This window comes from Perna viridis, chromosome 14, assembly GCF_037379345.1.
Source record: "Perna viridis isolate PV_CMFRI_1.1 ecotype Kerala chromosome 14, ASM3737934v1, whole genome shotgun sequence".
Lineage (NCBI taxonomy): Eukaryota > Metazoa > Mollusca > Bivalvia > Mytilida > Mytilidae > Perna > Perna viridis.
This window is the reverse complement of record NC_142458.1, coordinates 1772929-1800553: the sequence shown is the minus strand read 5'-3', so window position 1 is coordinate 1800553 and position 27625 is coordinate 1772929. Positions and strand designations below refer to the sequence as shown.

Below are 27625 nucleotides of genomic sequence, written 5' to 3'. Positions count from 1 at the left end.
TTATTTATGATGCAATAAATTTCAAGTTCACAGTAAGAATCAATACAATGTAAACGTATCAATGAAACTCTATAATTCTACTTTAAATAAGACAAAGTCTTGTGATATAATTTTATAAAGACGGAACATAAACATACACTCATTCTCAATGCCCATGTGCCAAGTTAGATACTTTGAAAAGGGCGGAAGAGGGCGACTCCGGATCCTAATTTATACGTGTTTGTCCGCACTAAAAATGAAAAACGTATCTGGTTTGCCAACAAGTCAGCGAAAAAAAAGTCTATGTACGGTAATCTACTACTGTTCTACGTATAACCGACGGTCCATCCATCAGTCCGTCACTTTCCATTCCGTATCAGCTTTTTCTGTAACTACTTATCACAATCACTTGATTTGTACATGTATATATGTATTATATATTTGTTCTATTGCAATTCGAAACTGTGAGACCAGTTCCTCTTTGCCGAATGATATATTGACTATACACTGAATTTATGGTACGGTTTTGTTTAGCAGAGCACTTTTTTCGATTGAGGTCGTATTAAAATACTTAAAGAGTCGCAAAAATGAGCACTAGTTGTTTGAAATGCGGGACACATGTGATCTACCTATAAATTTGAGGAAGCGAATGTGAACTCAAACCACTGACTTTGGAGGAAGTTTCTACGTCTACGTACGGCAATGTAAAGACAACTGCTGTAAGAGTAATCACGGGAACCAAGGTTATAGCGGTAATCAACAGAATGTAATCCAGGGATAAAAACCAGAAATAGAAAACAGACATACACAACAAAGAACATAAAGTAACTAAAATCATACATACAAAGTAACAAATGCAAATGAGCAACTCGGACTACACTAAGAACTGGAAGCATGGACCAGGTGCACCGATATGGTAAGCGTCCTCTGCTTTTCTAGAAACACCCGCCGAGTTGCTCATAAAAGGTTAAGTCCTGGGTAGACTAAAGAGGAAAGGGAAACTATGACACGATGAACAAATCAGTTTTCATGGCAGAGCTCGTATGTATTACAGAAATGGATTTGCAGTAGAAAATGTGAAATATTTTGAAAAATGCATTTTAAAGATTTTTAAAACTCAAACAGACTATACAAATAAGGTTGTATCCGTGAACTTAAAACTTTGTTGCACCATAAATAATATCTTTATACAAATTAGACAGAAATAAAGTAACACAATCAATGATCTTTACAAAACAATATCAGTAAGGAAAAATATTCATTCGTAAATTCATATTTTTGGAAATTTAACAAAATTAAAAATTGCATTATATTTCATATTTCATGACGTCTTTTTTCCGCTCCTAAAGTCGAAAATACCTACTTTTAGTACGGGAAAAACAAGATCCAAACATTATCGTTTAGAGTTACGACTCTTTGATTGCTAAGTTATATTAATATCATACAAAAACATGAAGGATAGCTCTTTCATACAAAATTAAAAATGTTGCATCTCTGTGCTTTCATGAATACATATCTAATGATGAATGAAGTGGGGGTTACTCTGTTTGTTTTGCTTCGTTTTCACCTTTTGTCTATTTTATGTTACTTGAGTATTTAGGGGCAACTCTTTCGCTGTACCTGAGTAAAATGTTGTTTTGGGGCCAGTTACAGCCTGACCTGTGGTATAATGGTTTCCTTGTCCTTCATTGAAGACCTATGGGTAGCCTTGGCTTACTTGTTCTTCCCAGTGGGGTTGTTGTCTCACCATATCTTTTCTCGTTATATATAGTTTAAAAACGGAACATACAGAGTTTTGACGCAACAGACAATCATTCTTTATTTTTTAAATGAAAATTACCAAATCATGAAATTTTCTCTACATAAATCTGTGTTGGAGTAGCTTTGCATTTTTTGTATATTATATATATTTTTTTACCAGAAACCTATGCCATGTCAAACCTTTTGAAATATAATCCAAATTTATATCCAAATAAAATTTTGTGTCAATACTTGCTCCATGTTCAAAGTTCGACCTCTGCGATTGTATTGAGCTAAATAAAAGGAGCATTTTATTTTCTAAGACCATATTCGCACTAAAATGTTTCTTCATTATAACTGACAAAACGCCTGGACACTTTTTTTTTTATTCAAGACTGATATATGTAGTTGTTACAGATATAGATCCGAGGAGAAGAGCATCACATTTTTTTTTTGGTTAACTTCAATTCATTGCCCCAGAATACGTTCAAACAATGCATATATGTGAACAGTGGGTTTTGTTTTTTTCGGATTTTTTTTTTAAAGTTCGGGTTGAAGTTTGAGTAATAGTTTTAATTTCGAAATTTAAAACATATTTTCTCTTTTTGGGTTGCTGGTGGTGGTATGGGTCCTTACACATGTACCTGCCTCTTAAGTTATTTATACCCCTTACCCACCCACTATTCTGTATCGGAGGGAAAATTCAAGTAGTTTATACATGTAACAAAGCGATGCTAACTTTTAATGTTAAATGATAAAAGTAGTAAAATTGAAATGGTAAACGCACCTAACGAACGCGATTTTGAGGTATGATGAAGTTAACAAAAATTGAACTGAAATGAACATATTTTTTTTTCTTTTTTCTTATTTGTTTTATTTTAAATATTTATTTATTTAATTATATTTTTGTAAAAAAAGAAACCAGTTTATTATAGGAGTATGATATTTCGACTTTGTTAAGTTGAAATGTACACGTTGTTAGTACTGTAGTCAGGAATTCTGGAATCACTACCTTTTCAGTCATTTTGACCTTGCCCTTTTTGGTACATCTTCCCTTCTGCGACCGCCCCACCAATATTCTTGATAAGTTGTGTGATTTTCTGATAAAAAATGGAAATCACTGGTGCACCATCCCTCTCACTTTATCAAAATTTCTGGATCCGCCCTAGGCTCCTTTGTGTCACAGTTTGCGATACCAAAATTTAATCATGGTTTTCAAATAGCTGTGCGTTGTTTAATTCGTTCGTCCATCACCAGGTTAACAATTATAAATTTAAAATGATATATATACATGTACAAAGAACATTGCATATGTATACAGAATGTAGAAAATGAATGACTATCAAAGTTTCCTTCTTCGACAATCGAATGGTCTGTGTTCTCAGGGAACACACCCATATCCTGCAAAGCAATGTCAAGAAATCTTAAAGAAAGTGATTCCAGTACAAACAATGGGTTATACGCTACCAGTTAAAATACAAAGTATTAATAATTAATACTGTGAAGGTACTTTTATTCATAGGTAGCAATTTTCGTGGTTTAGGGAAAAATATCAGTTCGTGGATTCTTAAACTCTATCACACAAACTAATGGGTAATATTTCCTCTTCGCTGGGAACCAAATTTCGTGGTTTACCAAACCCATGAAAACCACGAAAATTGGTACCCCGCGAACAATTGTATTTTCACAGTACATGTAACACAGACAATTTATTCGAGAAAATGTGGAACCACAACAAATTAAATTAAGTCTCTTAGAAGAAAAAAAAATCAATGTTAATATTATTTCAATTGCACTATTGCTATGACATCATTTTAAAAACTAGCTGCATCGAACACAGGCTTTCATTGTGTATTGAAGTATTGGGTCTTCAAAAAGATCCACGTGTAGAAAGGGTACAGATAGGTCATTGTAAAATATTACCAAATGTTAAAAGATCAACTCACAATGTCATGTCATATTATGTAGAGTACCACTTATATATGAACAACATGTTAGAATGATTACATTTTGGTTCAAAATTGTGAATTGCAATTATGCTCTGTAAAGTATAAGGAGTTAGTAGCAAAATAAATGTTATGTAATAATTAGGCAAAATATATCAAAAAGATATTGTATGCTTTAGGTGTAAATAACATATGGGACAGTCAGTTTAGACTGAGCTAAGATGATTTATATTTACCTGTTGTAAGGCATCGAGCAAACAAGATAGGATACATCGCCAAAATGTAGACTGTATAGATTCGTGGTTTCTAAAGTAGAACTTCAATCTTAAATGTGTTTCTAAAATAAGATAATCGTCGCATAGTTTGTGTATTGAAACTATAAAGGTACGATGAAATATAAAGACATAATAGATATTGTTATAACTGTATATTTAAATATAACAGATGACGAATTTCATTTCATTTTACAAAGTTCATGTTATATTATGTGACGTAGAAAATATGTAAAATGTATTATTGGTCTAGGCCATTTAAATTATTCAAACTTATTCAGCTACTTTCTGTAGAGAACACAAAATCTTTGTAACTTGGGAAATATGTATATGAGGCATTCCATATTAGAAATAAATTGTAACTTAATAATTTCAGACGTATACATGATTAATATTTCAAATTGTATCGTACTGGTGTGTAACAGCATTATTGTTTAATCTAATGTTGATTAGTCAAAATTAATTGATATTCAACCAAATAAAATTTTATTGTTAATCTATATCTTTCTTATTTTAATGTACCAGTTATTCTCACCACATCATTCAATCTGAGCAATAACAGGGGGATGTGAAACTTGAATTGACCTTTTAGCTTTACTGTTTAAATTTTCAGTTTAAATTTTAAAGGTACAAAAAAACAGCATGTTCTGTAGGCTTCCCAACTAAATGAACCAAAAAGTATTTCTTGTTGTCTGTTACCCTCTACTTATGATTCGTTCAATCTTATGATATCTAATCTTATCTTTAATGCTATATTCTGAACACAGGACTTCATCAAAATTAACTTCATCTCCATATCGTTCTGGAATTTTGCGCATTCGACTGGAACTACAAAGTACTGGTTCTTCTTCTTGTTTGTTTATTTCTTCAACTTTTTCAGTGATATTTTCATTATGTACCGACAAAAGACTCTGACAAGATACTTTCTTCTAGACAATACTACATTAGTGCTGGCTCTCTAACATGAGACATTTTCAATCAGTTTAGATAGATAGAATCAAGTATTAGCCGGGTCTGTGCAAAGTTCAGCGCCCTAATAATGTATATGATCTATATAATCAATTGTAACGAGCCCCTGTGTCTGAATCGGAAACTGTGTAATTCTAAAACAGCTAGAACACAAGCTATGGCGGTAATTACGGCACCGTTCAGCAGCATAATGTGGTGTGGTAATATATAATTGTGCAAATCCTATGCGAATGTAAAGTACTGAAATTACAAGTGCAAGAAGTCGCTAACAATATTAGCGACTTAAAAAATCATGCAAAAAAAAAAGGAGTTTTATTTGCAGTTTAGGGAACCAAAAGAATTTTTCAATTATCTTTATAAATGAAAAAAAGTTATGTTTGTTTAAAATTAATGCCCCATGCCACTCAATGTTTTTTTCTTTTCCTAACCAAAACCAAATTACAGGTAAGTTATGACATCACGGAGAACTCTCTTTTTGGGTTTGTTAATTGGCGTAACTATCAAAGAATTAAATTTGATGTATTAGAGATTCCTACAGAGTTAACCTCGCTATCTGCATTTGAACCATGACGGGGTATGCTTGTGGGACTATTTTACGGCGGTAGTGCAGTCGCGGATCAATGGTGGTGCAGGAAGTTGGCACCATCCTCTTTATTGAAAAATCTGTTAATTTCATGTGAGATTTGAACAAAAATGGCAAATAATGACCTAGCGTCCCCCTTTTTCTGAAGAACCCCGTTTCGCACCCCTCCTTTTCAAAGTATTTGGATCAGCACCTGTAGTGTAAGATAATTTCAGATGCTATCAGGCTTTACAAATCTAAAGGCTCTGGCGACTGCTATATCAATTCTGATCTTTGATCTTAGAAATTGATAAAAATTGAATTTTTGAATTTTGCAACACATCATTTGCCACAGTCAACAACGTTTGGTTTTACGAGTATCTTTCTTTTTGGTACCAGTTTTTGTCCATTAGGGCGGTATAATTGCGAACATTTCCAGATTTTATAATTTGGAATATCGTCTTTTTCTCTCATCTTCAAAATCAAGATATGAATTTTCACTACCGTTTGCGGAGCCAATCTTTTTTTTAATCTTCCAAGCCTCCCACCCCTTCCGTCAGAGTCAAATGGTCGTTCTCTTAGCAGATCCGGTTGGTTTGAATATGAAATTCAGACCGAGTTCTTGAAAGGGGTAATTTGTTCCGTCCACATGTATAATTAGAGATGTATATTGTACACAGTTTACAATCTGAGAATCATACACAGGGTTCAATTTATGGGTCGATAGACCACATATTCTAATTGATCAATCAAAGGTTCCATATATCATAGGAATAAATTACCGAAGGCGGGTTACGGACTAGCGTAAAGGGCGAGCACTCTCCTACTTTTCTAAAATAAAATCTTGGTTGAAATGGTAGAAACTGATCACTGTTGCATGACGGTGTACGCCCTTTCTTTGACGAATATAGAGAGGGGTAATTGACACACACATCAAAGAGCATGATGTAACCAAAATAACATGTACAAAGAAACAAAAGTAAATAAATAGGCTCGGACTTCACTAAAATATTGGAGCATGGGCAATGTGCACCGGTAGGGTAAGCATCCTCTGTTTCTCTAGAAACATCTACCGAGTTGCTCATACAGTTTCACTTACTAGATGAAAACATGGAGAAGTCCCGTTTTTCCGTCATGCTGTTCTTGTTATAATACATGGATTTTATAATTCAAATCTATGGTAGCATAAAAATACTAGACAACCAAAGTAATAAGTCAACATGTTTCTTATTATTTTCGTTGACGAATTTCTATAGGAAGACTCAATTTGGTTTTTGCTTATGACCAATTAGATCTTAGATAATGTAAAAAAATTAAAATATCAGTAAAATATCAAACTTCTAGATTCATCATTACCAGAGAAACTACGATGTTAATGATTTGCGAAGTAAAACATAAATATTCAAAGAATCACTTGTTCAACATCGATGTAGGAGATTACGTTTTCATCGAAATGCCACTTAGATCAACCTTTTCTATTTAAAAAAAAATGTTAAATATGAATTTGCTGATTTGTCTTTAAATCTGTTAATTATTTGAAAAAGAAAACCTGGAAATGAATTCATCATGGTTTTGTTTGAACTTAAAATAATCGACCTTTTCCACTACTCCAGTAATTTTAGAGGCCTGGATTAGAGGCGTCTAACAAAGTATTTCCTAACTTGGAGTCATTTTTATATTAACTCTCTGCTAATTTGAAAAGCTTGGGAGTCTCTGCTCAATCAGTACCTTGATATTTAATGAAGCTATTTTTTCATTCAAAATATCTGAATATTTGTTTACATTGGAAAAGAGATATACAATGTATATTTGTTTTTTCTTTAAAAGCAATGCAGACTTAATTTAAAAGCAGAAGCATTAAAATTAACATACTAGCAAGATTAAAATAATCAATGAAATATTTTTAAGGAAATGATGTTGCACCTGTCAGTTGGGTGAGCCAAACTATTGGCAAAAGGAGCAAGAACATCCCTCCCCTTCTTAATTCATTTGGAAGTTTAGAGTTCAGAGTACAGGCCATACCTGGATTGGTTTGTATACCTAAGAGTAAGAACTTTCTTTACCAGTTTTTTTTCATATCATGTAAGTATACAGGAGTAAGTTTGTTTATTATTTTATATGCATGTATAGCTAAAATTCTCAATCGTCTAACTCTTAATGATGGCATCTTAGACTTTATTAACAACACTTCATATGTACTTTCATCCTCATTATGAATAAAGCACAAAACTCTTTCTTGAACCTTTTCCAACTTTTTTGTACAGCTTTCATTACAAAATGCCATACTAATGGACAATAGTTGAAATTTGCTATTATAAAAGAATAATATATTGTAAATGTATCAAATTTACTGAGATGTTTTCCAATTATTTTTAATACATTTAATTGTTGTGATGCCTTTTTACATACATTAGCGATATGGCTATTAAAGTTCAATTTAAGATTAATAAAGGGAACCAAGGTTATAGCGGTAATCAAAAGAATGTAATCCAGGGACTAAGACCAGACATGGATAACAGGCATACACAGCAAAGAACATAAAGTAACTAAAATCATACATACAAAGTAACAAAGGCAAATGAGCAACTCGGACTCCACTAAAAACTGGGAGCATGGACCAGGTGCACCGGTAGGGTAAGCGTCATCTGCTTTTCTAGAAACACCCGCTGAGTTGCTCATAAAAAGTCAATTCCGGGCTAGACAAACGAGGAAAGGAAAGCTATGACCCGTTGAATAAATCAGTTTTCATGGTGCAGATGGATACACCATAACGATCCACGAGTTCATGATGACGACCATAAAACTTCTGTATTGATGACTTCAATCTTGTAGCAACATAACCCTGTTCCAGAAGCCTATTTGTTAGAGTTCTAGCACGATACAAAAAAACAAAAAGTCTGCGTATTTTTGGCAAGCTCTGGCATAACGTATGAGTTGTGATATGAACACTCCATACGCAGGTGCTGAAGGGATGTTGCCACAGATGAAAGGAAAGTTGACAATTCTGAATGAAAAGTCATCACGTTTGTCGGAAAGTTTGGTCAATAGTTTTCCTTTATCATCGATTTCTAAGTGTAGGTCAAGATATGAGGCTGACCTAACAGTGTCTGTTGACAATCCTGAATGAAAAGTCATCACGTTTGTCGTAAAGTTTGGTCAATAGTTTAAGTTCTTTGTGGTAGATGAAATGTATCAAATCCCCGATATTAGAATTGTATAAAGATAAAACGTCATCTGTATAGCGGAAACTGAGATTAAAGGATCTAGCCAAACGATATTCTTTATTTCGGATCAGATCAGCTATAAAGTCAGCCTCATAAGTGTGAAGGAATAGGTCAGCAAGTGAAGGAGCACATTTTGTTCAATTGGAATGCCGACTGTTTGTTGAAAAACACGCCCACCATACTGGACAAATATGTTGTCGATTAAAAATTTCAGCATTTGGTAAACATCTTCCTCTGTATATTTGGAAGATGATTTGGAATTATTTCTTACAAAGTATGAGGAATCTCTACCAAGAACTATATATTTGTATCTAGGTGTACCATCTCTTTGGAAAAACAACGATGTAAACTGATGTAGTTTTGGCACTCATTGACCTACTTAAAACTTTCATTCGTTTCAAAATTGGAGACCTCTTGGCCTTTAACCACTCTGACAGAGAATGTTTACAATATCTTGTAGATCATTGCTGCTATATGATAAAGTATTGTCATCAGCATATAGAACCAATTTTGACACAATGCTTCCTATTTTTAAGATAACTATTTAATAAAGACAGGGCATTTTCAGACAGACCATAGCTTTTCAATATCAGTAGGAGCAGATCATGCGGTAGACAATCAAACGCTTTTAATAGATCCATCAATATAGCAGTAGTTAATTTATTTTTATCTAAAGATGTACGCCAGTATTCAATAATTTTGATCAAAATATCATGACAACTGTAGCCTGGTCTAAAAACAGACAAGACAATGCTAAATCTGGTTTCAAAAAATTCACATCTGAGATTCAATAGCCTTTTCATAAAGTTTTGAGGTGGTCGGTAGTACACTGACTGGTCTGTAGTTTCCTTTTTTCTAGTGTGCTGTTTTTCTTGTGCATTCGTACTATCTGTGCTATTTTTAATTTGTCTAGAAAAACTGAAGTTTCAAAAGTCATATTGATCAGGTTGGTAATTGGATGTTTTACTACTGGCGCAGCTTTTTTCAGAATTTTAGGTGATATTTCATCAAAACCAGTAACATTTTCTTACATTTATTTTGTTAAACTGTTTTTGTGTGGAAGCTTCTGTAATTGATTTGAATTGTAGTTCATTTGCATTTTCTTTGATGTTAGTAATGCTGGGGTGGTTGTTGTCTATTTTAGTAATGATGGGGTGGTTGTTATCTATTTTAGTAATGCTGGGGTGATTGTTATCTATTTTAGTAATGCTGGGGTGGTTGTTGTCTATTTCAGTAATGCTGGGGTGGTTGTTGTCTATTTTAGTAATGCTGGGGTGGTTGTTATCGATTTTAGTATTGCTGGGGTGGTTGTTATCTATTTGAATTGCACCATTTCCTATGTCTTTGGCTACATTTATCAAAACAAATCATTAAATACACAGCTAATATCTTTCTGATTTGTTAACAGTTGATCATTTTCTCTAATTACAATTATATCAGATTAAAAATGACTACCTTTGTTAGTCAAAAAACACCTACACATCGTTCTATAAAGTATTTTTTTTTTCATCAAAGGAAAATGGAATTTTACTCGCCAATTCGTGCAGATTACAGTGATTCTTAAGTCTAGTTTTGTTTATCAAACATTACGCAGAGCTCTCATTGCCATCAGTAGTGGAATCGAACAGAAAGTTTAAGGTCTGTCCTTATTGTGCCTTTTGAACAGATCAAGCAAAGAGCCATTTCCAATGTATAAGTACGGGAATCGGAGAAAAAATACGATGTTTGTCAAAAGTATTCGTCTGTTTTAATATCATGGAAAGAGTGATTCCTTGCCATGAGCACGAGGTCTGTCTTAAGTATGGCTGTGTGTTCTAACAAACAACTTTTAAAAACTACAGGTCGTCTGGCCATGGCGATAACCAAATAAGTTGATAAACGATTCCCTATCTTCAGCACGAGGTCTGTATAATTATTTTGAATGTATAAAATGTGGTTGGACTGAACTGTTGGACTGCAAGTCAGATTTCAAAGACAAATGAAATATCGTGTTTCAAACGGTGATCGCTTCTATTGGAAGGGTAATCAAGGAAACCAAGGTTCTAGCGGAGATCAAAAAACGGTATTCCATGGAAAAAGAGCTGAGAAGACGAAAGATGAAACTAAAACTATGACACATTGAACAAATCAGTTTTCATTTTGTAGATGGATACACCGTAACGATCCATGAGTTCATGGTGACGACCATAAAACTTCCGTAGTGATGACTTCAATTCAATCTTGTAGCAACATAACCCTGTTCCAGAGGCCTAATTGTAATAAGTCTAGCGCGATACAAAAGTCTGCGTAGTTACAGAATAACATAGTTGTGATATGAAAACTCCATACGCCGGTGCTGAAGGAATTGCCCCAAATGAAAGGAAAAGTTGATAATACAGAATGAAAAGTCATCGCGTTTGTCGTATAGTTTGGTCAATAGTTTTCAAGATACCGGTATGACATTAAATCATCTAGATACTTTCATCTAGATGCTTTTTTTTTAATTTCTTCATTCATCTTGAAAAAAAAACATAAAAAAGTACCTAGGTGAATACTAAAGGCACCGAGATCATGGTGTTTCCAGTTTTCGTATGAATATTTTCATATTTCATGTTGGTGGCCTCAACTTTCATCTAGATGTTTTCAGTTTTCATCTTAATACCCCTATTTAACTTTCACCAAGATGCTTTTTTTTAAATAAAGTTCGTCTAAATGTATAGAAATTGATAGGTTAAAAAACCATTAAGATGAAATCATCACAATCTTGATATGAATTTCCACTCTTATTCAGCATATAGCAATAGAAACATTTTGAAAAAAAAACCTTCTATATAATCATTATCAAACTGAATGTATAAATCCTTATTTCACTCAGGAAAGATAACTGTCCCACTGATATAACTGTTCTCTGTGACAGATCAGTCCAAAGATCATATATGTACCTGTTTGAATGATGATTGGTCTATACCTTTATCATATTTTTTTGCATAAAATCTTGATTTATCACAAATCTACCGCCAAAATTTGTATTGCCGTGTTTTAACCAGCCTTAAATTTTAATTCTCTTGACTATGGCAAGCTGTCTTCATATTTATTCCATATTTTAGATATCAGAGATCTTATATAAAATATATAAGATATCTTATATAATATATAAGATATAAGAGATATATATATATATTAACAAACATGTACATGAATTATAAGTTGTGAATGATGTAACGCAAGTTGTTCTCTTATTGCATATCTTAGTACTACTTTTACAGCAAGTACTAACTACTCTGATTTTCTTGAACGCAATAAATATCTGCGTACAGACTCCTGAATCAGTGATTTGAGGAAATGCATCTAAAAGGTCCAGCGCCCTAGACCACTCGGCCCTAGATTAATCCTACGAGGAGGAATGACCCGGCCTGCGAAAGCTATATTTTAATATAGCCTAGCTGGCTGAGTGGTCTAGGGCACTGGACTTAGTGCAGGCGGTGTTGCCATAGATGTCACAGCAGTACGAGTTCGAGTCCCGCGGAGGGAACGACCAAAAATTTGCTTCGCAAATTTGACCGTTCTAACATCGTTGGGAATTTTTCAGACCCTTATATATATATATCTATACTATATAAGATATCTTATATAATTTATAAATGATGTATGGCAAGCCATTCCATATTTCAAATATCTCATTTTACATACCAGTGTACAGTATTTGTTCATACCAAATTACTTATTTTCATTTCACTTTATGTAAAGCATTATGATTTGAAAGGATAATTTATCTCCAGAGATATTAAATAGGCGCGGCCCGGGTCAATTATCTAAATTAAAATATTCCAAGCCGCCCCCCCCCCTCCCCACCCCCTAAAAAAACAAAACAAAAAACACTAACCAGCGTTCTTGGTATTAACCCAAAGAACACCATATTTCATTGTTCTTTGAAATCTGACATTGCAGTCCAGCAGTTCAATCCAACATACAAAGTGCGTAAATAAATTGACGTTGCCCTTAGCATAAAGCAACTAAAATATTACATACGATTAGTCCGAATTGGTCATTTATTTTTGTTACTTGGTATGTATTATTTTGGTTATTTTATGTTCTTTGTCGCGTGTATCTATTTTCCCTGTGTGGTCTTTGTCCCTGGATTATATCAATATATTCTAATTTCCGCTAAAACCTTGGTTTCCTTGATACTTCGGGTTGCATTGTTCGATACTCTAATTTCTTGGGTAAGGGAATGGTTGCAGCCCCGCGAACGTGTGGTTTGTAACCATCTATGGGCTTTGTTCAGACTAGGTGTCTCCGAAACTAGGTGATCCGAGACTAGGTGTCCCGTGAAGAAGTTACTCAGAGCTCAGGTATCTCATTAACAAGGTGTTCGGGAATTAGATGTCCCGGAGATGCTCCAGGAACTTGAGTTAAGGCTACGTTGTCAGTTGATTTGATTTGTATATGCGTTAATTTTGTTGTATAGGCTTCGGGTTTAATAGGTAACTTCGAAAATTTCTCTATTCATTTTATATATGAGCCGTTTTGAAATAAAAAAATAACACAAACAACAGTGGACTAAGTATATATATACATGTACTGCATTATTTCATTTTTTTAAAATCTTCACTTACAAGCGTGCACATTTCCTTAGTTGGTGCATGGTGACGTTAGCTCCCTAGACATGGGAAATATCGGAGTATATGATTTTCTTTCGCGTCCTTTTTGTTAGCAACTTCTTGCACTCGTAATTTCAGTACAATACTATACATTCACATAGGATTTGCATAATTATATGTTACTTCACCATCTTATGCTGCTGATCGGGGATCACGCTTTTCTTTCTGTAATATAGCTGAGCCAATCTGATTAAAATCAGCTGTTATAATACGTTGTAATGCTACACTGCCTTACGCTCACAAGGCAATCGAAGTACATAGTTACACAAACTAAAAACCTCGGAGGCACTAGACGAAAGAATCTGCCTGAAGGCTAAAAACCACTAATTCCACTTCACATAGGCTTCTATGCTAATTTCACAATATTCAATGGCTTCTCTGGACTTTACCTTAACTTTAACCTGCAGAGGACTATATATCAGCATGATTCTACATATGTCAGCTCACAATCCTCAGAATGGCATGTGGGGTTAGCAGACTTGCAGTGCAGTACTGGTCACCGGAAGTGAAGTGTCTATAAATAGCATGGGAAATCCCAGTGTTTTCACAAGATAGGGGAATATTTAGAAATCATTATGGAGATTAGGCTTCACATCACAAGAAGCAAAATGCACCTATAAAATGTACAGAAATGTTTTTCCTTTCAGAAACTGTTTAAATTTTTTAAATGAGCTGAGAACTTTTTTCACAGCACTATGAGGAACAGGGGTAATTTCTGCGTAGGACTATTTTTGCGTATGTTCCAAATGCTCATTGGTTGAATTGGTGGTCTGTAACCTAAAGAGTCACTTTCTGTCTTAGAAAAAATAAATAACTATACAAGTATCTTCTTATACACATACTGAATGCATTTGCAAAGTTTCAGTGAAATGTGACAAGCACTTTTGTAAATATTTGATTTTTAAATATAGGGTAACCAAGTTGCGCGAGCAAAAAAGTGACAATATTCTACCATACTTAAATGCATTTAATATTTGCAAAGAACTTTTTCTGACTTTTCAAATAAAAAAAATCAATCACAACTTGTTTTTTAACAATATTAAAAAAGAGATAGCCTTTAAAAGTAGTCATTTTCTGAAAAATTGGTCTATTTTTAAAAATTTATTTCTGACATGCCTCCCCCTTTTTCTTGATCACATGTCAAAAATCCTAAATCTTTAAATTTTCGCAAAAGGCGATATCTTTGGCTTTAAATTTGTAAATACAGTGTTTTCGCAATAAAACATGACAAGTAAAGGGCACCTAAAGCAAAAAAAGTACTCAAAAATGGATTTTCCATGTTGCCATAGGGAAATGCTTATATGTCCTTAACCGCAGTAATGAAAGTGAGTTTTTCCTCATTTCTAATCAAATGTTTGCTCAAATTTACACAAAACTTGATTTCAAGTGCTGATTACCACCATATTTAAGTAAATATAGCCCTCAAAGTTAAATATTTGACAATTTTACTAAATTTTCTACACTTTTCACAAGATAGGACATAAAATTCAGCCAAAAAGACCAATTTTCCATAATTTGGACCTATAACTTAAAAACATGCATATTTTGAAGGATTTTTGTAGTGTATTCCTCTCATAGCAAAGTTTACAAGATCTTCAAGTAGTTTAAAGCTATTCCAAGAAACTTGTCATTTTGCCATGGCCTCAACTTAAGGCTAAAAACCACTAATTCCACTTCACATAGGCTTCTATGCTAATTTCACAATATTCAATGGCTTCTCTGGACTTTACCTTAACTTTAACCTGCAGAGGACTATATATCAGCATGATTCTACATATGTCAGCTCACAATCCTCAGAATGGCATGTGGGGTTAGCAGACTTGCAGTGCAGTACTGGTCACCGGAAGTGAAGTGTCTATAAATAGCATGGGAAATCCCAGTGTTTTCACAAGATAGGGGAATATTTAGAAATCATTATGGAGATTAGGCTTCACATCACAAGAAGCAAAATGCACCTATAAAATGTACAGAAATGTTTTTCCTTTCAGAAACTGTTTAAATTTTTTAAATGAGCTGAGAACTTTTTTCACAGCACTATGAGGAACAGGGGTAATTTCTGCGTAGGACTATTTTTGCGTATGTTCCAAATGCTCATTGGTTGAATTGGTGGTCTGTAACCTGAAATTTGACCTATCCGATTCTTAAATTATAGATTTACTGGTTGAAATTTTCACTATTACTTTTTTCTAGCTCCTCGCTTCGCGTCAAGATTCTTGAAAGAGTTCTTTATTTCCAACAAACCACTTACGAGTCATGAGGAATATATATGTAAGACTCGGAACCGATGGGACGCGGAGGTACGATGGTCGGGCGGAAGTGCGATGGTAGTACGCCGAAGTGCGTTTTTACGACCACGCTGAACTGCGATGATTAGACATGATTGTTGACTGCCAATAGCAGTAGCAAACGAGAAGGTGGGCTTTTTTGTACTTCGCTAAAATATGTTGACTATCAAGTAGATTTTTTCGTAGATACCGTAAATATACGATTATCTTGAAATTCTACCGATATGATATTAGTCTACATGTAATCAGAAAAAAAACTTGGCTCTCATTTCGTCCATACTTCCAACTATCGAGGAAATCATAAAAACAAAATTAATATCTTTTTTAGTATTTCCCAACACCCAGTTGAAAATTGAATAAAACTGGCAGTCTTAGAATGACGAATACTCAACCATCGCACTTCCGAGTCTTACATATGTATATAGAACCAGTCGACCCCGTATATCAGAAAACCTCATTTGGATTATGTAATTTTTGCTGTAAAAACAACTGATTTCGTATTTTCCCCTTAAAATAAGTCCCGACCCGAAGTCTATACGTGTGATTAAACCGACCATCGATAGAAACAATTACCTATGTGGCACATCCTTGCGTATACAGTGCGTTTTAGTAGGACAATGAAACATTATGTAAATTAATTCCTTTAAACTATTTAATATAATCACAATTAAAAAAAAAATCTCTGGTCGTGATATCTCTTGCCGTCCTGGACGCACTCGGTCGTGTTTTAGTAGAACCGTGAAATGTCAAGATGGCCGTTTCTGTTACTCCCTTGACTACGTCTACAATGATATCAGAAGTTCTACCACAGGCACCAGCGATGCTACACGGACGAGGAAATACACTGTAACATGTAATTATTAAGAATGTGGTTAACCTTTGATATCTTAACATATCTGAGACGCCCTTCAAACTGAAAGTCATTTTTTTATGAAACTACACGTACATGTATATTTTAATGAAGAAACCCCATTCTTCAGTACAGTTAAACAATGTTTAATTATAAATTGATTTATTTACTCGTTCAATTTTAAACTTAGCTGGTTTTCTATGGTGTGACATGTAGTTCATTCATTTCTCCCTCCTCAGCCACAGTAGTACAGGGGCTTGGGAAGTTTCAAATTGTCTTTTTCGTATCTCTATTGTCTTAACTTCTCTTCCAGGCATTCGTAGATGGGGAGCCTCTACAGGCTAATCGTTTTGAGTCAATAACACAGAATTGTGGACAAGGAGCCACTGCATTTTGATTATCAAAATATCAAATGGGAAAACCCATTTAAACAGTTTTTAAAATTAATAATACCTATATTGAAACTGTAAAAACATACTGCTATCTTTAAATAATTTTAAAATACAACTGTAATATAAATGTGTCCACAAAATGGAAAAGGGCCGCAAAGCCAGGTTCAAAATTAAGAAAACCATGGGATTTAACAATGCTAGTTGTCTATTGGAAAAAATATATGACTCACTTGTAAGTCCAATTACATTATATGGATGTGAAGTGTGGGGTGCATATTGCAATATCAATGATACTGATCCATTTGAACACTTACATATCAAGTTTATTAAAGAAATTTTAGGAATACATATGTAACCTAGTGGTTGTAGCACCATTTAGGGATAAATAAAACTCGAGGCGTTGATTCAAGAACAGGAACAATGTATAAATATATACTAGTAACCCTGCAAGTAAAATACATATAATCAGTACTAAGAAAGATAACTCTAGCACTCAAATAGGCAAATCTGCCAAAATAACATGTATGTCTCATAGTCAATAGAAAATAATGCTAGTTCTCTACTTTTCTCAATATTATCAAATATAAACTGCATAAAGTATTTGATTAGCAAAAATAAGCACATCTGTTAGATATTAATGCACATCTTTTGAAAATACAAGTTATTAATAAAACATATGCATTGACAAGACAAATAAGCTGTTAAAATGCACATATAAGCAAATCATGCTGAAAACACTACACTTAGCACAAAAATACATATAAATAACAACATGCAACACAACCTACCATGTATATGGTACAAAGGTCTTCTCGTCAGAAAAAGTAGTTACAAATGTGGGATCTACATCAGCTCAATCGATAAGTACAAGCTGTAACAAAAATAACTATCATAAGCACTGTGTCTAATTAGAATATTCTCTGATCATTTCAATATTCAACATAAAACTATATACATGTACCTGTTAGAACATATTATAGTCAAAATATAATGGGTTTATAATGAAAAATATGATTTATCTGTTATTTTAGTCTTTTGATCTCTAAATTGAGCCTTTTTTTTTATTCTAAGTATTTTAAACAATATTTAACTGTTTTTATCAATAAAATTAATGATTTTTATACTCTTATGTGTTTTATTATTTTATACAGCACTTTCACCCAGAAATCACACACACTGGCCATTTATACAAATCTTACATGCAACACTCATAAGACTGTGGAATGTGGAACTATAGACAAGAACATAAGTAAAGGATAACTAACCTTAAATACAGAAAAGTTGTCCACTAGAAATAATTGCAGAAAACCAAAGTAAATTAATAAAGTTGGCTAGAAATTAATATGTCTGCAAATCAATCACAAATCTGGCTGTCAAGAGAAAGAAACAATAGAATTTCCCTCCAAATGTAACACACGACCAAAATGAACCAATAAAAAAGAATAACAATCAGAGTTTTCCCAAAATAGAATGATAAAACCTAAGAGTATAGGAACAGAGAATACCTGCTATAAAGATGCACTCAACCATGAAATCAACATATAGTAAACTAGTAGTGGAATCACTGAGGCATGGAATGATCTCTGACCATTCATGACAATGAATGCAATACACATTATAATACATGTATAGCAAGAATGAACACAATTTATATAATTAAGTAAATTTATTTATTTATCAGAAATACAAAGATAAAAATAATAACTGTAATATACAAAATATCCACTCCACCACACATAGTAAAGCAACAAATGTTGCATGCTTAACTGAGCTTAATAGACACCCTTTACAACAGAAAGTAAAAATACCAGCAATAAAATTTTGGGAACATATCTCCAATTCAGCCAATACATTGGTAAACAAAATATATACAAATATCTCTGATTTAAATAAATGGATAACAAAAATTTAATTATGGATAAAGAAACGTGGTTTTGGCTGCTTAATTGATAATGATAGCAATATCAAAAATGTCTTGTCTAATATCAAACAAAGACTCCGTGATCAAACCTTACAAAACCAAAATAGTAGTATAGGTGAAAGCAATAAATTATCTTTCTGTGAAACTAACTATAGACAAAACCAAAGGCCTTGTATGTTGATGTCTATAGATACAAGACTGATAGGTCATAAATTTGTAAATATAGAATAAATGCACACTCTCTAGCAACAGAGAAAGGCTGCTATAAAAATATCCCTCAAAATAACAGAATTTGCACAAAATGTACCACTGGGCAAAAAGAAGATGAATTGCACTTCTTTATTCATTGCCAAACCTACAATTTCATATAGAAAAGAACTAATTACTAAGCATAAAAGTAATAATGAAAACTTTAACTCATTAACAGAAAACAAAATACAATTTTTTTTAATAGCAGCTCAATCATAGTCCTCAAGGCTTTCATTGAATATATCAGTAAATGTCAAGACCACTAGTTGTTGAGATAATGAGATGATAAGATACTCAGTTTTCCAAATAATTAATATTGAACCCCAAATTCTATTGTAATTATTTACAACCACTCTTTCTATGATGTCTATTTGCTCTTAATTTTGTCAACTCTCGCATATTCTTACTATGCTTTTTTTTTGGCACAATTGAGTCACCACCGCGCAAGTTACTACGTTAATCAAACTTTATATCTTTCTTTTTTCTTTGTTGTTGTCAGAAATTACATACTTTGTTTCTATTATTTGTGTTACAAATCTGTTGCTTGGGGCAATATACACCAAAATTGCATTTCGTTGATGCTGAGCATGCCTTGTTAATGGCAAACGATTTCCATTGCTTCAACTTTTCATCAAGATAAATACTTGTAGGTATTCTGACCATATGATTTGAAAAAAAAAATTAAAATATCTCGCCTCAAGTTGCCTCCAGACTTTTTCATTGTTTTGTTTTGATCAATACCTTGATTCAAGACCTTAATCTCTTATCAAATTTTCAACCTGGTCCCACCTTTGAAGGCAGTCTTCCCCCCTCATTTAAAATTCTGACTCCTCTTTCCAAACCCAATCTATCATTATAAAATTTATTTCAAATTGATCAGAAATGGTATGAGGATGTATATAAGGAGTTTAATAGCTGTAGCTTTCCATACTTCTGTGACTTCAACGATTTTATATGCCTTAGTTTTGACTCATGATTGTGTAGCCCTGCCTTTGAGGGCGGTTTCCCTCCTCATTTAAAATTCAAACTCTGTCTTCAAAACCTGAACAATGAATCTTCATAAAATTTGTTTTAAATTGAACAAAAACAGTTTGGGAGTGTATATAAGAAATTTTTTAGCTGTCAACCTCCCATTATTTTGATGCTCGGACGTTAAACCCCAACAAACAAAACAAAACCCATTATTTTGTGATGTCAACATTTTTATTTGACCTATTGTTGATATAAAAAAAATGGCGACAGGAGTCACGCCCTTGAGAAAGGTATTCCCTCCTTTATTAAAATTCTAACTCCTTCTTCAAAACCGGACGATTATCATAATTTTTTATGAAATTGATCAAAAATGGTCTGAGGGTGTGTATAAGGATGTTTATAGCTGTAGCTTTCCCTGCTTTTGTGATATCAATGTTTTTATATGACCTAATTTTGACTTCAAGAGCGTCAAGTTGGCAAGTACACTACGGCTAACGACTATTTTGACGATTCCCTTTTCCCACGGTGGGCGTGGGCAATGATGGACAATTTGTGTCCACCCTTGGACACGTTTCAACCGGCCCACTTTGGACACGTGGTTGGTCTCTGTCCACGTTGCCCACGCATTCTGGTGGTCACCTTTTAAATCTTGTATCGTATTAATAGGAATCGGAGTTAAAACTCATTCTTACGTAATTAATATTACGGTCCCGTTATATTATAAGAAGCGTATCTAATTGTATGAACTATCGGTAACAATATTTCACAGGTGTCAATAGAGCTTCTTTATTATTGACAGTCATCAATTACCTGTGGGCGGGATTAAAGCAGAGAAGCGTAAGCATTTGCCAACAAATGGAATAAATACAGGAAAATCGTGGTAACCATTGATAGATGCCATTTGATCTCTTTAATTGTCAGTTAATCAGTTAACGGTAGCGGCAGGTTTTAATACAGTGCAAGTACCGGCGAGTATTAGCTAACTACACTTACATGTACCTTAGAAGACGTCGTATTAATGTAGGTGATTTAATCAAAATTAGACCTTCGTGCACATGTGTACTAAGATTGAGGAGTAATAATTTTTTTTGTCAACAAACATAAAAAAAAAATAAACGAGATATACGATGAGTGCAACGTTCATGTAATTCGAAAATAAAATCGAAGCGACTGTGGTCTGGTGTTCAGAATTTAAATATGCTAAAATTTGAATAATACTCTCAACTATGATTAATTTAATATGGTAAATGGAAAAAAAAGTCACAAGAAAATAAGTCACAGGATAAAAAGTCACAAAATATGTGGGGAAAAAAGTCACAGGAAAAAAAATCACAATATATATGATTTGTTTGTTTTTGGTTTTGGTTTTTTTGTTGTTTTTTGTTTTGTTTGTTTTTAAAGTTTTGTGACTTTTTTCTTTGTATGTATGTTTGTTTTGTTTTTAAAGTTTTGTGATTTTTTTCTTTGTTTGTTTTCTTTTTTGTTTTTGTTTTTGTTTTGTTTGTTTTGTTTCAAGACTTGATTGAAAATCAAATTCAATTGTCTCATTGCTATGTATTCAATCACAACTCCTTCTAAATATAAGGGACTTATAGAGACCTTGATAAATGAGAACCAAAATTTGACATCATTGATATTCACCCATCCAACTCTTTCTAATTTTCAAGTAATTAAGAAAAAACAACAATTATTTAGCATTTACATTTAATTAATCACATAAAGTCAAATGCAAGTCAAATAACAAATAACATATGAAATATATTAAATCACAATGATATCATGTTGAAATTACAAACATTGAATATTTGCATTTAAATGTTCTTAATGTCAATTGTCTCTTGAGCACTAATGTTGGTGATTGAGTCTGATGTTCCATCCAACTCCACGCAAGAACTCGGCAATGGTCTTCTGGCCAGTAGTGAGGTCTCTGCATAGATTCTGCAAACGCTGCTGGAGCTGAACATGTCTCTGCTGGTGGATTACCTATGGCATCTTGCTGAATGATAGTACGTACAGTTGCTTCTTCTTTTTGACACCACTCAATGACACGCCAAATGGACGGATGGGCATGTCCTACCAGGTTGAAGAGCTTGTTGTTCCAGCCCTCGCACAGGTTGTTGGTTCTGGCATCACCGTTGACTGTGGCGTCATGTACATTCCAAAAGGCAGGTGGAAACATAGGTGGGCTGCGTCTTATGACCAGACAGACTGCTTGATTTTGTGCTGGATTCTGTTGTTGTCTAAGTCTACCACTGATGTACGTTGAGTCAAAGTAGTCTAGGAGCTCAGCTACCTCTGGTGGATCATCAGGGCATTGGGTTCTAAGGTGACGAATACCATCGGTCAAATCAGCTACTGGCAAAAAGGCAAGACCATCCATCATACCACAGAACAGTCTAAAGTCGTCGTCGTCGTTGTAGAGAGGTACCAAACCAAGCTGCTGTACCTTTCTCCATGATGCTGAGTCAGTTGGTAGAAGCATCCCTGGTGGTTGATGTGGCGACCAAATACAGCTGTAACTGCACGAAGGACTGCATCTTCAAGGTCGGTGATGATAGCCTGGACATTGAGTTGTAGGTTGCTGGCTTGGCAGTTGTCAACAATAGACTGGAACAGCCCTCTGTACGTGTCTTGGGATTTATTTGGCAGGAACGCATATACTGCAGTGACTGTTACATCTTTGAATGGAACCCGGATGGTGTACAGTTGTTTGAATGGATGTGGAGCTACAGAGAAGGTACCGTCCATGAAGAAGGTCTGAGCATCAGCTAATCTTTCCAAACTGTCTGGTGAGTAGAAGACTAACATTCTGTTTTCTGCATTCTGGCCATTGTCATATTGCAGGAACTGTTGGTTGTTGGTAGTTGTTGTGTACTCTTCAGGCAATCTGACATCTGCATGAGTGGCTGGAACTGGAGGAGTAGGACGCTGGTAGCGAATTGTGCATTTGCAGTTTTCTTTACGAGGCAGCAAGGCTTGAACATTGTCATCACACTGGGACACAACCTGGGCAAAGATCTGGCTGGGTTTGTCTTTGGTGTTGGTTGCGAGGTCTTTCATGGCATTTCTGGCTTTTGTGTACTAGATACTTGTATCACTGGGAGCATGATTGTGTGGCTTCCCTGGAACTGGATTTTCATTCTTCAGTGTAGTACTAAGGCTTCCTCTACATCCTCTACTGGACCGCTTAACACACTTCCACCACTGACTGGTCTTTCTGGTGGCATGTTTGGTATACATGTACCCCTGGTAACATAGTTTGGAACCACCTCTGTTGCTTGGTATAATTTCCATTTTGGTTTATTGATAGTGAAACTTTTCTTTTTATAGGAAAAGTGAAAGAAACCATACATTTTGCTCTGGCATCCGATTTACCAGGTATGGTTTCACCATATGTTGATGTTCAACAATTTCTTTCACAATTGTATTCTTAACTACTAAATATGACCCTGCAATTAATAAAGTATGTCTGTGTATAGACATTTATGACAGTAGCAAGCAAGTGGCTTCTTTTTATAAACCACCCCTTTCAATTTCAATCATTAGGGTTTCTGAGTCATTTATAAATTAAATACATGTACTAAGTAAACAACTGGGTCTCTATCCAGGAAGAATTAACTACAGTATAAACAAAATATATATTAAGGCATTTAAATTATATTTACCAAAAAAAATAATTATCCGTAAAATGACATTTTATATGTCTATATAACAAATTAATCCTAAATACATGTATGATAAAGATATTAACAAACAAAATTAAATTTATAATTTTCTTCCCTATATATGTGACCATTATTCCTAACAAAATATATATTGTGACTTTTTTCCTGTGACTTTTTTCTTGTGACTTTTTATCCGTGACTATTTTTCTGTGACTTTTTTTCCTACATTCATTTAATATATATCCATTTCAACAACTACATGTGAAAGGCAAAATAACGCAAAAATACGAAATTTTCAAACTCATTTTTGTCCCGTTTTAGTATTGATATATATTGGAGGTTTTCAGAAAAAGGCCTACTAAGTCGGCACACCTGTGTAAATAAAGATACCAATGAGTTTAATTTATTCTATATATATAGTTAGTCATAAAATTCATAATAGAAGAATTTTTTTTATCAGATTATATCTGGGCGATTTCACACTATTTAATATTTTATAAGGGATTTTAAATGTCGAAATTTTGATTTAAAAAAAAACGCTTCTGTAATCATAAAATATTAAATTAGGTTTCTTTTTATTCTTTTATCTAAATATTACCAAACAATTCCTTCTCGTTAATTAGCAGTTAACAGACCACTTCCTGTATATTGGCTGAGTTTGACACGCTCGGGTATTAAGTAGTGACATTACACGGATAATACTGATTTGACTAATTAAGTTTACGTTGTAAACATTTCTAGGTGACTATGATATGAAAATCACAAATACTTTACAATATTATTATATTTAGTAAAAAGAAAAAAAAGGATCTTGTGTACTTGGCGAGCACAATACTGGTATAAAAACTTGTTCCAGTATTGTGATTTTGTTTTTTCAAAGTTTTGTACAGCGATGTTCATCCATTGATCACTTAGGTTTGCATGTCCCTGGGGAAAAAGACCTACTTGGAAAGAATATGAAGACCTAGTCAAATTACTACAAGAACAAAGTCCACTTAAGAATAAGACCATTGACGATTGAAGACCCACTCTAATGACAGTAGCTGTGTATCACCACCTTAATATGTAATTTTATCATGATATTTTGATTTGTGTTTTCATTAAAATAGTGCTCAATTTTCTTCTAACATGTACGAAATAAATATCATACAACAGTTTTTGCAGTTTTTCATATCAAAGTCAACGTTACTAAATCAATAAAAGTTAATTCTGTGCAGAAATGAGTAATTACAAAACAGTACTCGAGTTAAATTTTTACAATACTCATGGCAATATTTACATGTACTACAATACTATATATATATATATATATATACAAGTAAAATATTTATTTTTTTAAATCACAATACTGGTACAATACTGGAACAATTTTTATAACAGTATTGTACACAATACTGGTATACCAGTATTGCGATCGCCAAGTACAGGAGATCCCAAAAAAAAAACTTGTATCGAGCATGAATTCACAAGAACAATGAATATTTAATTATTGAAATAAAAATATGATTGCCCTTGTGTCATTCACCTACTTGTATATTCATAAACTAACAATGGATATTTCGAAAATGAAAGTAATAATGTTTCTGGAATAAAGTTTCAGAAGATTCTAAAACATTATGAGATTTTAAAATAAAACACTTTAAAAGAAATCCATTTTCGAAGTGCATTTAGATTAATAACTTGATATGCAAAGATTTTCGGGAATTACATGTACATGTAGCTGTGTCGAGTATACTGAAATCTCGTCATACGAGATATTGCGATAAATTACAAGATGCTAATCCTTCTATATTTTCCTCCTTACAATTATAAACTAAAGTTAATACAAGACAAAATATAAAATAAAAAAGCAGAGATAATTAATATGACTACTTGCATGCACTACATTTACATTCTGTACCTCTGTTTTTTTTCTAGTATACATGTATAACTCATTAATTAATTGAAAGATAGTTGTGGTATCCCAGATAAATTTTACCTGTTCATCTAGCTAAGTTAAAAAGGTAATTAATGAATTGTAATTGAATTGTGATATGTATTGTACAAAGTTACAATAAAGTTTATTTTATGGCAAAAACATGTCAAGAAATTAATTATTGAATTTGTTACTAACAGTTAGTCTTTATAAGAATGTTACCTTGACTATTACGCAGGATACTGGATAATAGTTTAGTTTAATAATAACATATACATAAGATCACAAAAAGTTGTATTCTTGCTTTTCTTCCAATCAAGCTTATGCTTTGTTTATTCAATTCAAAATGGTTAAGAGGGAGTTGAATTACAAAATCAAGGTTTTGGTTTCCAATTTGTTCTCAAATGAAATTTAAAAAAATAAAACAATATATTAATTTTAAATATCTCATTTTACATATCAGAGTATTTTTTTCTTATCAAATTATTTATTTTCATTATGTAAAGCATTATGATTTAAAAGAATAATTTATCTACAGAGATATTAAATAGGCATGGGTCAATTATCTAAATTAAAATATTCCAAGCCACCCCCCTCAAATAAACACTACTAACCAGTATATATAATAATTCCTTGTGGATACACATCAAACTAAAATAAATTAATGGATTTTAAAACTAGTAGCATCTATTAATTTACCTTTAATTTCATTCTATGTAATTAGGCACTGTGTTTTATGACAACCTTTTATTACCTTTTCCAGTTTTCCACATCCTGTCAACCCTGGATCAAAATTTTCAATTACAAAAACACAGGATGCTGTATGTGTAAACAGTTTAAGAGTAATCAAGACAACCAAGGTTATAGTGAAAATCAAAAGAAAGCAATCCAGGGACGAAGAATTGTACTCATTTTATAACATGGGTATGGCATTTATATTTGATTATTGAACACAGAGCAACAGTGAGGTGTTAAATGAGAATATAAATGCCAAACCCATGTTAAAATGAGTACAAATCTACCTGCGGAAGGAATTATTTCTGTTCTAATATGACAAATGCAGTAAGTTTGTGACAAAAATTTCCCTAGGCGTAGACTAAATAATGGCTGTTCCATTTAACCTCCCCTGTATGGAGGTTGGATTCAGTTTGTTAAATGTGTGTATTTATATAATTGATTTCAAATAAATAACCGATCAGCCATTAAATCATCGCATAAACATTTTTAAATGAGTGTTTTGTCTTGAAGCGACAGGGAAAGAAAAGAGACAGTAAGTGCTAAAGGTGGGGTTGTACCAACATATACTGTTTAACGATATGAAGACGTCATATTAGAATTCTTAATATTCTATAGGCTAAAAACCACTAATTCCACTTCCCATAGGCTTCTATGCTAATTTCACAATATTCAATGGCTTCTCTGGACTTTACCTTAACTTTAACCTGCAGAGGACTATATATCAGCATGATTCTACATATGTCAGCTCACAATCCTCAGAATGGCATGTGGGGTTAGCAGACTTGCAGTGCAGTACTGGTCACCGGAAGTGAAGGGTCTATAAATAGCATGTGAAATCCCAGTGTTTTCACAAGATAGGGGTATATTTAAAAATCATTATGGAGATTAGGCTTCACATCACAAGAAGCAAAATGCACCTATAAAATGTACAGAAATGTTTTTCCTTTCAGAAACTGTTTAAATTTTTTAAATGAGATGAGAACTTTTTTCACAGCACTATGAGGAACAGGGGTAATTTCTGCGTAGGACTATTTTTGCGTACGTTCCAAATGCTCATTGGTTGAATTGGTGGTCTGTAACCTAAAGAGTCACTTTCTGTCTTAGAAAAAATAAATTACTATACAAGTATCTTCCTATACACATACTGAATGCATTTGCAAAGTTTCAGTGAAATGTGACAAGCACTTTTTTAAATATTTGATTTTTAAATATAGGGTAACCAAGTTGCGCGAGGAAAAAAGTGACAATATTCTACCATACTTAAATGCATTAAATATTTGCAAAGAACTTTTTCTGACTTTTCAAA

At 33.4% G+C, this 27625-nt stretch overlaps 1 protein-coding gene and 1 long non-coding RNA gene across 5 annotated transcripts in view; one reads left to right on the top strand and one right to left on the bottom strand.

Annotated features, from left to right (window-relative positions):
* Positions 1–1853: 1853 nt before the first annotated feature.
* On the bottom strand, positions 1854–27625 carry LOC148597702 (uncharacterized). 2 transcript variants are annotated; one of them, XR_015918344.1, is made up of 4 exons: positions 27012–27625; positions 17648–17730; positions 3902–4002; positions 1854–3120 (listed from the first exon to the last, which is right to left on the bottom strand). It is a non-coding gene; the product is annotated as an uncharacterized LOC148597702 (long non-coding RNA). The 2 variants fall into 2 exon arrangements; XR_015918343.1 differs by lacking the exons at positions 1854–3120; positions 3902–4002 and adding an exon at positions 17184–17303.
* LOC148597701 (uncharacterized) overlaps positions 16342–27625 on the top strand; it is a 32888-nt gene continuing 21604 nt past the window's right edge. The window contains exon 1 of one of the 3 annotated variants that reach the window (XM_088560216.1): positions 16342–16470. The gene's annotated coding sequence lies outside the window, so the exon portion shown is untranslated. Of the gene's footprint in view, positions 16471–22653; positions 22791–27625 lie in introns of those variants that run through there. The other 2 variants (XM_088560215.1, XM_088560217.1) reach the window with 2 other exon arrangements.